We start from the raw sequence: 15,276 nt of genomic DNA on the forward strand, positions 1-15,276 counted from the left end.
TTTAATTCAGACATTTACTCTTCAAACGTTACTCATAAAACCATATTACGTTTTTCTCAGTGTATGCAGGCTCAAGCGAATGTGCAACAGCCAACATGACAAAGAGCTCAATTTACATACAAAGACCTTCTCACTCATGCTAAAATCCCTGCTGCCATGTTCCTGACCTCCACTTAACATCCACAAGCAGGGCCATTCAATGTAAAGCAAACAGTGGAGTGATAAACACATCTGTGCTGTATGTTATCAGCAAATTAGCAGCTCTTTGTGGCTGCAAACACTGAGTGAGCTTTCAAAACTTCCTAACAAAGAATCTGAGAGCTGAGAGGACAAAAAGCATCCTCTGGGGTTAAATATTAAAGAAATCCATCAGCCTGTGTCTTTAAAAAGCTGAAAACACTGTTTGCTTTGCACCAAATTCCCAACTGTACACATTAATTGCAAAATTTTTAGGACAGGACTCCAAATGCTGCTTTGTAACCTATAACTGAACATATTTAACACTTAACATATATAAAATAAAAAAAATCTTATTTAAATGGAGTCTGTTTGTAGGTTTGCACCCTGGTTCTTAAAACAATATTATTCAAGAACAAATAAATATTGAATGACATGACATTTACCACAAGAACAAATTATGGCAGAGCTCAGTCAGTAAACACTAACATAATCTGTTTGTGGGGGATCAATAAAGATGTTTCCTGAAGAGTTGTTGGAAATGGTTTTGACCACCAGCTGTCCACTGCGGTGATTAAATCTTATCTGATTTCAAAAGTTTTAGAACCAACAGAGTGTAAAGAAACGGTCGTAGACAAACTCCTCTTATGCAAACAAGAAATGAGCAAAGTCTGACTGGAGGCTAGCGATCGGCTGACTGGCTGATCTCTGGAGTTCACTGAGAAAATATATAATACAAGCATCTTCTCAGGTTCAAAAATCACTGAATTCAAAATGATCAGTGGAGAAGAAATCCATCCAGCTGTCTCTGTAAATGACAGGAAACCAGCTGCTTTTTGCAGAACTTCCCCAAAGATGTTTATAATTATAGCAGGTAATGTGTGAGTGAGACTCCAGATGATGCAATTAGATAAGTTGACTGTCTGACGGTCTGTGATGAGTTTGTTTTGGGAGTCACTTTCTGCACATCTTCAGTCTTAATGGAGGCTTGAAGACAATTACAGTTTAATGATGGAAATCCCAAATTGTGATAATGATTACTATCTGATTAATATCATATTTTATGGAGCTAGAAGTGACAGTAAGTCTAAAGTGATGAAACAGGAGTCACAACTGTGTAAGATTCGTAGTCAGACGCCAGACCAAAAATGGCACCCATTCAGTCAGAATTGTTAAACTGGTGCAATGAAATCAAATTCTAATTATTTTTTAATGTGCACTCCCCTCCCTAGCGCACGTAAGGTTGAGTGTGCCAAATAATATGTGGTCAAATGAGGCTGTATATTTTGGATCTTAAGGAAAACTACTTCACATGGTATGATTTGCAGACTGCAGCTTAAATTTCTAACAGTTCATTACAGCACAAATATGAACTTTTCATCCATTAGAACGAATGTTTTAAAATCTCGAATAAAAAGTGACAGCCATAGCGCACATGCCAAAAAGAGTTTCTAGCTTCCTTGTTTGCTTCCTCATTATGTGGCCCACCGAATATGCGCAGTAGTGTTTCTCTGCTGGCCCTATCCACGGGTTTGTGCTCAGCCTATAGACTTTACATTGTGGTGAAGTAACACATTTTTAAATGACTTTTATCTGCTCAAGAAAAGTTTTACAAATGTGAAACATCCATGAATCAAAAGTTCATAACATAAAGAATCATAATATACTTTGTTTGCAGTTCGAAGTGTCCTGTCAACAGTTTTACAGATTTCTCTTCCACAGTGGTGGTCTATGGAGAAAATTATTTTTTAGCTGCAATTCCCATGAGTGACCACTGGGGGAAAAAACATCGGCTGATAGGGCTGAGCAGCAGCGCCCTACCCAACTCTTTTAATACATCCATAAGCATTAGTTAGCATTAGATAACGTGCGGTTAGCTGCAGCAGTTTGGACTGAAGCCTTCCTGCTGTTTGCTGAAGTGACACAAAATGTGAGAGAAGAAGAAAAGTGGATTTGCAGATGAGCGGCGGCTCACTGAGCCACAACAAACAGTCTGTTTATCTGCTGCCGCTGGAAAACATTCAGAGCACACACACACACGTGCACCTACACACTCACTCACTTCAGAGGACATTACATTGATTTACATTCATTTTGTTAGTTGTCTTGATTCTTTTGTTTAATACGTTTTTAATACTTTGATTTGATTGTTAGAATATAAAAAAGGGGTAGGACTGGAAAAGTTCTTGATTTCCCTTTTTGAACATGAATAGTTATTATTTTTTTATTTTTGTTTGTTTGCTGTTATTTGTTTTGTTTCCCTATACCAAGTCTTCACCCTCAAATTAACTGTATAAATAGATTCATGTCCCCCCAACATGAGTAATATCAGGTACACACAGACCCAATAAGCATTTTGTAAACCCTTTTTTCCTGGTGTATTCACATATTGAAGACTTTGACGTATAGATGACTCACATTTGATCATAACTGTACATATTAAACATCAGCCTGTTTTCTTGCTGATGTAAACAAACAACAATGTAAAATATTGATATTTTTTGGATTTAGTTGTTGTCTACAGTTAATCCCTGTTTGTATAATAATAACAATAAATCTCTCTCTTGTTCTTTCCAGCAAAGAATCAACAAAGACTACAAATATTGTATTTGCTCTGTTATCGTTAGAGCACAAGATAATTAATATCACATAAAAACACATGAGAAATAAAAAGAGAAATCATTAACTATTGTTCGTAAAGACAGAAGAACTGCATCCTATAAGAAAACTAATTTCATAAATGTTTTCCATGATATTAAGTTTACAGCTCAAAAATAAAGATTTCTGGTTTACTGTAATTTTAGATTTCTTTTTAAAATATTTGTCCTCATGTTGCTTTCACTGCTATAATCATATTTGTTCCTCCTCTACAGTTTTTGTGGATACTGAAAATTAAACATAAAAACTCATGCAATGCTTTCTTCTAAATCAACAAGTCATTCTGTGTTTAAAAGCATTTTCTGATCGGGAGCCATTTAAGATATAATAATGTGTCCATGTGAGAGATTCAACAGTAGAGATTTTTTTTTTTTTTTAAATCAGCTGACTGATGAGAAGACTGTTGGCGACATCTGCAGGTCAGACTCCAGTAACACAGCTTCACTGCACTGACAGTATATTTATAAGCTATTCAAATATCAGTTCTTTTACTTCACTGCATTACAGGAGAGTGACGCTGTGTTTTTTTTACTCTCTAGAGGATTTCTCCATATTTAGAGATTAATATAAAGTAATATAAGTTTCTTTGAATGACAAACAGCCAATCACACACTGTCTTTTCTTTCTTTTTTAAAGCATATTTACAGGATGTGTGGAATATTCTCAACGTGTCTGACATAATTTCTAAATACACAAAGGTTCAAGTTCTGGATATATTTTAAAGTCTCAGTGTTTATTTATTCATTCAGTTTTGATAAACACAAATTTGTTCTTGTTTTCCTAATAGCATTAAATGTCTTAAAAATTCTAATGATGTAGAGGTCTAAGAAGCGTCCACATTTCATTCATGTTTCTTTTGATTATATTGAAAAATTCTGAATATTTAATGATTTGTCATTACAGTGTCCAATAAGGTCAATGCTCATTCTTTGTACTGATACATATTGTCTCATATCAAAACATTTACAGTGGGCTGGGAAGTTAAATAATAACAATAAAACAAGAAAATAATAATAAAAATGTGAAAAGCTCAAGAGGGTTATTTATTTGTGATACTTTAAAATGTACAGAGTAAAAGTACAAATTTGTCAGATTTAGGGTTAAAGGGGTATTTTAAATGTTGTTGTAATTCTAGTTTAAAAGGTCTCTGTACTTCCTCCACCGCTGCCTGTGACAACACACACAGCAGTGATGTCACAAGGTCCTGATGTACACCTGTGCATCACTTCAGCAAGGTGAGAGGTTAGGGTTAAGTTACTGTTTAATGGGGGGAAAAAAGATTGAACACAATTATTTGTGCCTGAAGAACACACACGTTTTGGTGAAAAATCCTTAATATGTACATTTACTGGAAAGCTCCATGCGGTACCTTTAATAATCAGCAGAAGAAGAACTATCTCCTGAAATGATACCTTGATACCTGCATGTTTCCTCTTTGACAAATTGGTTTAATTCTTTCCCCTGTTTTTAAATGTCAGGTGGTGGTGTTTAGGAAGAGGAATGCCAAAAGGAAAAGAGGAAGTACAGATGAGGAGTCACAGTATAAGATTTCCTCTCATCTCATTCTGCATTCAGCAGCACACAGCTCTGTCTGCCTTCCAAATGGGAATCTGGGAGAAAAATCCCGTTAAGTCGGTAACCCTGAGAAGTGATTGTGGGTGAGACGGCTTGTTATGACGACCAGCTGCTGTGTCAGACTTCCAAATCGAGTCTTAATGTTCAAAAGCCTGAGAGTCATTTTCTGCCAGAGGGAGTAAAGCTTCTGTAAAGCTGTCAGCCTCTGCTCTGCTCTCCATGCTAAGCCACCGTGACCATATGTGCAATACCGCAAAACTAAATATAATGGAGGGTGACGTCAGGAGCCACCAGTGCTCACCTGAGTCACCTGCAAAACTTCGTTTAGGCTCTTTGGGCTGGAATGAAAATGTCCACAAGTCAGGTTCAAGCTTCCCCCAACAACAAGCTGCTCCTAAATACAAATATCTAGTTTGAAATACAGCGGTGGAAAGGAAGTGTTGAGTGGGTGGAGACCCACTCCAACCCTCTTCCTCTGAATGAGGAAATCTGTCCACATAGCCTGTGATGTACCTTTTTTTTTTGGGAGGTCAGTCTCTAAAGTTTATCAAGTCTATTGTTAGATTCATAACAGCCTAAACTGGACTTTGTGGACAATGGTAATGAAGCGCTGAGCCTAAGAAGTCCTAAAATGGATAAACCAAGCACTAGACTCTAAGATCATTTACAGTATCGTAGGAGCCACTGTCACAAACAGTTGATTTTAATTGACAAATTAACAAATTAATCATATGAATCATGATGCCTGCTGGAATACAAACCTCCACAGGTCAGTTAAGGTCAGCATCTGCACACAGAAGATATATGGGCCTGTTCGACCATCCAGTTTCAGGTCCAGAACATTCCACTTGGTTAATGTATTTGTGTGCTTTTGAGTCACCACATTAAATAGCGCCGGACAGAAGGTGCAGTTTATCACGCTCTTGGCACGAAGTGCAGCCAAAGAAAACATACAGTGGGTGGCATCGATTCGTGTTTTTCAGGCGAAGATGTTTGTGTAGATGACTGGACCATGCAGTCTGGTTCAGGTTGAGTACGAATCGAGAATTTTCCTTGCAGGCTGCCATGATCTTTCATACTGTATAACACCACCATCAGGTCAAAATTAAAACTGTCCTGATTTAAGAGCAACTGTGTACTATTTAAACTGATAAAAAAATACATTGTGTGTAATGCTAATTAGTAAATATTGCCATGTTAACACAGCGGTGTGAACAGAACTGTGTCCCACACATGCTCAGTAGCGTCTGCCTTACACAGAGCTACTGGAGACGAGGTTATTAGTGATGACTGATTCTGGGAGGGACACACTTCTGGGACAAACACACACTAACAAGCATACCAGTTATCATCAGAAACATACTGCTGGGGTATTAGTGGTGATTTTCAGAGATGAACGTGATGTTTTTTTTATCTGGTTAAATTAGACTGCCTTTGTTGTCATTGTATATGCATGCAATGAAATTAAAGTTTCTACTCTGTGGTTCAAACATAAACACACAGGACACTGACTAAAACATACAACATTAAATAAAATTAAACACACAACATAGAATGGAATAAATAAATAATGTATATTGCACATCATAAAGTGTGGGTGTGTAGCAGCATGAGTTGACACTGTCTTCAGTTCTTTACCTTATTTAAAGTGCAGATTGCTTGAGGGAAACAACTGTCTCTGAATCTGGCGTCCCAGTCTTGGCCGACCTGTAACAGTTCACAGGAGTGGTGACCTGAGTAGGTGGAGTCTTTGATGATGGTGGTGGCTCTGCTGAAGTAGTGTGATGTGGCAATGTCCTCCAGAGAGGGCAGTAGGCCGCTTGTGATTTTCTCTGCAGTCTTCATCCCTCTTTTCAGTTGGCTTTTTTATTTCAGTTTAGTTTTAGTGAGTTTAACAAGTGATTAAATAGTTTTAGTTTAGTTTTTATTTTGTGGAATTGATTAGTTTTAGTTAAGAGGAAAGCCTTGATTTGTTGAAGCTGAAAAGGAAGAAACAATGCCAACACTCAGGTAAGGTTTGCTGTGTTTTTGGCTGAGCTTATGTTAGTTATCTTCTCTGTGAGAGCCTCCGAGGTGGACTTTCACACTAGTGGGATTTGCCCCTTTTAGCTGTATCCAACAAATGTTCCTATCACTCTTCATCGCCACACTTTTATCTACTGCGGGGTTGGACTCTAAATATTCCCATATTAGGCTGTGTATTGTTTTCCGATTTGAACTTCTTCTTCTTCTTCTTTATAGAAAATCGCAACATGCACATCAAGCATGTACCCGCTCTGCTGCCACCTACTGGAAAAAGCCTGTTATCTCAAGAAGTCAAACTGAACAGAGAGTGAAAATGAAAACTAAGCTGATTTTGTCTGTAATTCAGTTTAGTTTTAGTTATTTTTAAACTATCATTTTTATTTTTATTTCAATTAACTGAATTACTTTTTCACTGCTAGTTTTAGTTTTAGTTAACTATAATAACCCTGGTCTGCAGTACATTAGCAGGCTCTCTGTTGTTGCTCAGTAAAAGGCCATGAGCAGCTTCCTTTCTGTGTTGTACGTCCTGAGCACAGGAAGTGCAGTCTTTGCTGTGACCTCTTGCACAGAGCATAGAGCTGCTGCACTCATGCACACCGCCTTCTTTCAAACCCCATGGCCTGTCAGTGTGAGTGTTGTGGTTTTGGTGTTAATTAGATCATTGTTAGAAGGTAAAACCAGCAGACCTCTGCTACTGTTCCAAATACCTCCGCTTCAGTTCTCAGAAAAACTGACCTTAGAGTTATAAGGAGAAATGTACAGGTTTCAGCCCACTAAAATACCATCTTATCTACGATCTTCTACAATTCTGTGGGATGCTCCAGTTTCCCCTCACCATCAAAAATATGTTAATACTCCTGTCAGTAAAAGAGTGCTGCACTGTGGCTGCCACTGCTCCTAGTGTGTGAGTATAGGATGGGTCAAATGCAGAGGATCAATATTCTCACAGGGATCAATTAAGTATTTTATCTTCTTAACCAAGAGGATGTATCTGCCACACAGCAAGTTAGTGTGAAATTATGTGATGAGACCATGTTCATAAACATGACGTAGTTTGAAATACAGCAGTGGAAAGGATGTGGTCTCTCTATATAATGATAATAATATACTCCACCTACAAAGAGGTGATGACCAACAAGTGTGAAAAATAGACTTAAGCCACAAAGGCACGCCCCGCTTATGACAGGAAGTAGATAGTTTATGTCTGCATTTTGAGAGCTATGAGTGTGAGAGGAGACAGAGAGAAAGACAGAGAAGCACGATGGTTGAACTCAGATGGATTAAAATGTTTTTATTTCTGATTCTGGGGCTTCAGTTTACAGGTAAGATAATGCACAATGGTATTTCTTTTTAATAACTTTCTTGTATCCGAGACAGTCACATACAGTATGCTGTTTGTTTGTAACGTACAGTCATATTCTTATTTCAGTTCATTTATCACATTTCTCTCTTAAATTCTCAACAACAGTAACTGGTAAAACTTTCCTCTACATCACTGTCAGAGATGGAGATGAAGCCACTTTGTCCTGTGAAAATGTGATGACTGATCAGGATAAATGTGACAGTACTACCTGGATCTTCAGGCATTCAAGACACACAGCAGCAGTAGCGCTGATTGAACTTGGACAGATAAAAAATACTGGAGCTAAATCAGACAGACTGAGTGTTACAGCAAACTGTTCTCTGGTTATAAAGAAGGTCACAGTTGAGGATGTTGGTCGTTACAGCTGCAGACAGTACGACACATCAGGACGGCAACGAGTTAAAGACTCTCAGGTTTATCTGTCTGTTGTTAGCAGTGAGTATTTATATCATAATGTTTTCAGATCAAACTGTCTTGTTACAACAATATACTGAAACATTACAATAATTATGATTACAGTGATGAAGTTAATTTTACTCTTGTTGTCTTTCTCTCATAATATCTCCATCTTCACCAGTGACTGAACATAAGGACGCTGATAAGGTGACGTTAAACTGCTCTGTGTCTGCATATGGAGAATGTGGACACACAGTGCAGTGGGTGTATGAGGGTGATGATCAGGATGTGAACACTCAGCACATGAAGGAGTCACAGTTTTCTTGTTCTGCTACTGTGGAGTTTACAACTTCTCATCTTGCTGAGTTACTCAAGTGTAACTTGATAGATGATATCACTGGAGAAATGCAGCAGTTTACCTTCAGCCCTCCATCTTCAGGTGAGAAATCTGTTGTGCTTAGTTTCTTTTTTTTGTATGTATATTATAATTATGTGATATTTTCTAATCATAATTTGTTGTTTTTTGATTTCTCCAGTCGAGGAATAGACATCACATGATTTTAAATAGCTTTTCTCTGCTTGAGATAAGTTTTACAAATATGAAACCTCCATGGATTAAAACTTCATATTACACAGAACCCTAATTGACCTATTTTTTAAAGTTTGAGGTGTCCTGTCGACAGTTTCATTGACATCTCTTTTATAATTATGGTTGATGGGGAAATGCCTTCCGGGGTGCAGGGGGATTTTTTTTTCTGCAATACCACGTGTGGCCACTGGGAAACATTGCCTTACAGGCTGAGTGGTGGCACTCTATCCAGCTCTTATAATACAACCATGAAAAATTCCAGGATGTATTGTTATAAAAAGCTTTTTGTCCATAAAGGGATTTAGTAATTCAAAGATATTGTTGATGAAGTCACAACCAGGCTCAGGCAGAGCTCAGGGATGGTTGTGCTAGTGTTGAATGAAAGTTAAAAGCTTTTTTTAATTTCTAAGTGTTTTTCTCTTTAAGCATGTATCTAATATTGTTTGCAATGTATTTCTGGGTTCAGTTTGCCTTGTTGTGGTACAAAAGTGTCAAAATACAAGTTGAGCAGAGGTGGAGTATTCTCTTTGTCTGGTAAGCTGTTAAAGTTTGACCTGCCTGTTACTGTGAGCCTTTTGTGGTCTTGGTGTTAATTACATCATTGTTACCTTCAGACCTCTGCTGCTGTTGCACCCATTCTTCTTAAAGCACTTCCGCTTCAGTTCTTAGAAAAACTAACCTACAAGATATATTGAGAAACTAACAGGTCTCAGACCACAAAAACAGCCATCTTTTCCAGCTGCTGTAGCATCACCTCACTGTATCATGTTTTTAGCTCAAACTGTCTTGCTAGAACAATATACTGAAACTTTACAATCATTATGATTACAGTGATGAAGTTAATTTTACTCTTGTTGTCTTTCTCTCACAATATCTATTATCTTCACTAGTGACTGAACATAAGGACACTGATATGGTGAAGTTAAAGTGCTCTGTGTCGACATTTGATGAGTGCAGTCACACAGTGCAGTGGGTGTATGAGGGTAATGATCAGGATGTGAACACTCAGCACATGAAGGAGTCACAGTCTTCTTGTTTTGCCTCTGTGGAGTTTACAACTTCCCATCTTGCTGAGATTTTTAAAGTATTCTGAGTTGTTGAAGTGTAGGGTGACAAATATTTACAATGGAAATGTGCAGCAGTTCACCTTCAGCCCTCTGTCTTCTGGTGAGAAATCTGCCTTAATTATTTTTAAATTTGTTATGTGTAGATGATAATTACGTATTTTCACAACAGTTTTTGAAAAAAGAAAAATAGAATAGAGCTGAACACAACAGTATTTACATGAGAAAACAACACACAAACAAGTTTTTTTGTTTTAGTTCATCTCTGTCTCTTGTTCTTTTTTCATATATCCAGGTAAGGACCCTACAAGAGCTGCAACAACAACAACATCAACAACAATAACAACAGTGAGAAAAAGCACACAGACAAATATGAACCAAACATCGCCTACAATCACTGATACTCCAACAAATCTAGGTAGAGACTCAACAACTTGCATCTCTCTCGCTCTCTCAGGATTTTGAAAAAAAACTGAACACGCTCATTTTTAGAGCCCAATTTAGATGAAACTATGCCCACTCATATATGATGAAAGGCTTGACTTAATGCACCTTCCCTAAATGCATTGTGTCTGTTCATACTGCGCTGAACCAGAGATGGGCCAGGCTAAAAGCTGCTGTAATTTTCACTCTGGGACGGTTAATATGTCACTTAATTAAGTTTTAACATTCTTTCAGGCTAGAAGTAACTATTATTAATATGTGGTCAGTATATCCAAATAATGCTTGTTTGTAAATCTGCTGCAATGCACTGATAAATGCAACATTTTTCAGGTTGTAAAAATCACACATGCTGTATAAACTGTATTTCTCTCATATTTTAACTACAGGAGTTTGAACAGTGACAAATGTTTTTAATGTTTTATTTCTCTTTCCAGGCTGGTTGAGGTTCCTCATCGTGTCTGTGGGTTTAACTGCACTCATAATAATCGTTGTGTCAGTCAACATCTGGACGAGAACTAAAGGTGAGAACATTCACACAACATTTAGGAACAAGTTTTATTGAACCAGGATTTTTAATGTTGAAACTAAACTTGACTCTTTTTTGTGTTTTTAGGGAACAAAACACAGATCAGTGACAATGCTGTGAGTTTATAAAACTGAATATTCAAATGCTTACTGTATGTTTGTGGTTGTTCACAATATACAGTAGTATATACTATACTGTGATTCTGTAAAGACAATAAGAATAGTCAAGTCAAGTGAAAGTTTATTTTTATGGCACATTTAAAACAAGCTCAGTTGACCAAAGTGCTGTCAAGCTGAAGTACACAAGATAAAATAAAATAACAATTATGAGTATGATGAACTATAACACAATAAATAAAAGTATAAAAACACACCTTTAAAAACACAATAGATAAAAGCAAGTATAGTTACACAATAAAATTCAGGATGTCAAGCTCAACTAGGATTTAATGCCAATGCAAAGAGGTGAGGCTTAAGAAATGATTTACATTTTTTAGGGTCTGAGCAGTTCTGATATTACTGTTCCACAAGTTTTGAGCAGCCACCGCAAAGGCTCTGTCACCTCTGGTTTTGAGCCTTTGACCTAGGAACATGCAGAAGCATCTGTTCAGTTTTACCTCAGTGCTGTGCCTGGAGAATGATGATGCAACAACTCAGATAAGTTGGGTGGTGCCAGTCCGTTAAGAGCTTTAAAAACAAGTAATACAATGTTGAACTGGATCCTGAAGTTAGGGTTAGCCAGAGAAGAGAGGCCAGAATAAACAGTACTGACTGTATTACTCTGAAACAAAGGTCATTTATTTGTTCCATTATATCTCAGAAGCTCAGGTGTGTTGTGTTGTTCCTCACAGGTGCATGATGATGAAGATGGAGATGAAGGTACGGTAATCTATGAAAGCATCGGAGAACCTTGTGTTTCTATCAGACTCCACTGATCAACAACTTTCACTCAAACATCAATTCAGCAGAGAAAATTACATTTAATCAGATATAGACAAAAAAGTAGTTTAGACAAAAAATATCATTTTGTGTTGTGGTGGGTTACCAGCAAGTGATTCTTTTTTTAAACTCCAGCACTTGTCAAACTTTTCATTTAAAAATGTGACCAAATTTTATTTATTTTTTAGGTTACAGTTTTGTTTCTGTTTAATCATTATTTGTACAGTTAACTTATGTTAATGCTATTTTGTTTAATTGACATTTGATGCTTTGGTCTTGTGATATTCATGCCAATAAAGTGAATATGAAAAAAAGTATTGTGTATATAGTATATGTATTGTGTGTCTGTGTTAGCCTGAGTCTGTGTGTGTGCCTAGCTGAGCAGCAGTGGACAGATAATACCATGAAAATGTAAACAAAAAGGCTGTAACTTTAGAAGATTCTCTCTCAGTTTTATAAACTGTCATTGTCCACAATGTTTCAGCGCTGACACTTTAAATGAGCAAACAGATAAAGCAATAAAAGGAATAATTCACACTGCAACCAGCTAGCTAACTCCGTTTATCATAACAGCAGCGGGAGAAGCTCCAGGTCTCAGCTCATCCTGTATCACCTGCTGCTGCTGAAGCCGGTCCAGTCCAAACTGCTTCATCCTCTTATTGCCTTCTAGTTAAAGTCTTGTGAAATTATGTTTTTGTATAGAAATGACCAAATAATCTTTAATTTCTGCGGCTCCACTTTAACCACTTAACACACGCCCCTGTTTTTTATGCTGTTAGCCTAAACGACATGCCCAAGTTGTGAGCAGCACAGATCCCACATAGTTTGAGACTCAGAGATGTGTCTGGTATCATTGGAAAGGAAACACTCTCAGGATTCTTGTAAAAGTGTCTGTGTGATTCTGTGACTTACTGACAAAGAGTGGCAGAGGTTACAATGATGGGGTTGTTTACTCGCCCATAGATTTGCCTTTACAATGACATGTGTACAGACATTCAGGGACGTCTCAGCAGGATACAGACACAATGAGGCCACAGCCACAGGTCTTGGCTTCATGCAGTCCAAATTCGGAGTCAAAAGACCAAAAGATGAATTTTTCAGAATTATTTTTCAACAGGTATGTCCATGCGTTTTCCTCAGGTCCTTTTTGGAGACTCCAAATGGACACTTGGTTACCAAAGCTGTATAACCACAATCAAACACCTATAACTTCACATCCCCTTTGCCTACAATCAAAATCTTGGTCTCTAATGAAAGCTGACGCCATATTATTATTATTATTAATATTATTATTATTATTATTATTATTACATATAACCATATTTTTTTGTTTGGCCATATCTATCTATCTATCTATCTATCTGTTTATTTTGGTATAAGTCATATGTCAAGTCGAAGAAGAACCAACCGTGTACCAAAATGCCGAGTGCGTAATGATATATGGTTCAACTCTTTTATGCACAGGGCGCACGCCGGTTACGCTTGGAGTTTGTTTATGGACAGCCAAACTTGATAGCTTAGTGTCATACACCGTTGGAAACCTCAGACTATTGGCTAAAAGGTTATCAACTTCACTTCACCGAATATTTCCATAGGCTAGAACAGCAGTCAATCAAAGCCATGTCGTCATTGTTGTCGGTCACATGTCCTCATTGGCTTTGGAGACATGTACTGCCTAATCCTAAACACCGATTGGCTTGTGTGTAGTGTCGTCAGAAGCAGAAGAGGCTCACGGTCGTAAACATCTAGTCACGTGTACTCTGAGATGGACGTGCAGGTCAGGAAATGACGTAAACGGACCGTATATGGTTTGTTATTTGTGTTATTACGTTACGTGTTGGACTAAATACATGGACATATTGAGGAAAGTATTTCGGTTTTATGGAAACAGATTTCATATTTCACAAGAATGGATATTTGGCGAGCTGTACAGAAAGTCCTGAGTCATAAGATGATCGTTGTGGATTAAGGGAAGACTTTGAAGGTATGTAGGCATTATAGCTTTTCTTACTTAGCTCAGGGGCTAGCCGAGCTAATCGCTAATACTATTACGGCTGTGATCCGTCCCGTTCCGTAGATGGAACAGCGTGCGTTAAGTGGTTAACGTCATCTCCTGAAACTACAGCTGATGGGAGGGTGTGAATGACAGCCAGAACTGTCCAATCACATTAGATTAAAAGACTTAAAACAACAACATGAGCTTCAGGTCATGTGCTTGTCAAAAGTTTGAGGGCTTACTTTGACTCCCATTAGGCCGGCACCCCGCACACAGGAAGTACATATAGAAATGAATAAAATACTATTTGGAATCAATTTATAGTGAATGCTGACAGGTGCTGAGAGACTAACTGGCGCATTTTACAAGCAAATACTTTTTATTTCACAATTATTTAGCATTATCTAATTAATTTATATTTACTATGTTTAAGTAGATATATTTGCAGGGGGCGGCGCCCCTACGCCCCATATTAACCAGCCGCCACTGGTAGTAACACAACATGTAACACTGAAAGCAGAACTACTACCCACATACTTTTTGCAAAAGCAGTGAAATTGAAAGCATTAATAAGAAACTTCCTCTTTGGCAGAGTGGTCAGATATGTCAGACGCTGTACTGTTTCCCGAACAGTTGGTAATATGCAAATGCGAGGCATACAGAAATAACACAGACTCTGTCTCAACAGGAAATGCAAGAGCAGATGTAGTTGTGCAGCATACCTAATTACTTCCTCTTTACAGCTGCTGAGCAGAGACACAACTAAACCTAGGACACCTGAATCTAAAGGTTTACACAGTAGGAAACGAGAATGGTATTTATTAGGTCCAAATAATCTTTTTCCCTTTCTATATTGACAAATGTTGACACACATGTCAAAATGGGGGAAACGCTGACAAACAAAATTGTTCTGAAAGATGTCTAATCTGTGCAAAAACAATAGCACTGTAGCAAAGGTGTTTGTAAGATAATAATTTCCAGGTTTGGAATACCAGACAAAATAAGTTCAGGTAATGGGTCACATTTTGTGAACTGCCTGATAGAAAACCTGGCCAAAGCCTAAGGGATGAAGGTTGGTAACTTAAGAGTACCACTTCAGTTTCAACATTCAAGTCTCTTCTTGAAACACATTTATAAAGACAAGCTTTTCCTGTCCTCGAGTTATAGCCTGCAATTATTTATTTTATAACTTGGACCCCAAGTAATTTTATTTCCTCATTTAGTTTTATCATTAATCTTCCTGTATTCATATGCTTTGTGAAGCACTTTTTTGAAAGGTGCTATACAAATAGAGTTATTATTATATGAGTTGGACTATTTCTCTCTCTCTCTCTCTCTCTCTCTCTCTCTCTCTCTCTCTCTCTCTCTCTCTCTCTCTCTCTCTCTCTCTCCCTCCCTGGCTATTATTAGGGATTGTTTACTGTTATTGTCACTACCTTATATTTCACATTTTAAACTGGACTTGTATTTATTTATTTATCAAGGCTACTATTGTAAGTCTACTGATGGCACTGTACATCGATCT

This window comes from Scomber japonicus, chromosome 17, assembly GCF_027409825.1.
Source record: "Scomber japonicus isolate fScoJap1 chromosome 17, fScoJap1.pri, whole genome shotgun sequence".
Lineage (NCBI taxonomy): Eukaryota > Metazoa > Chordata > Actinopteri > Scombriformes > Scombridae > Scomber > Scomber japonicus.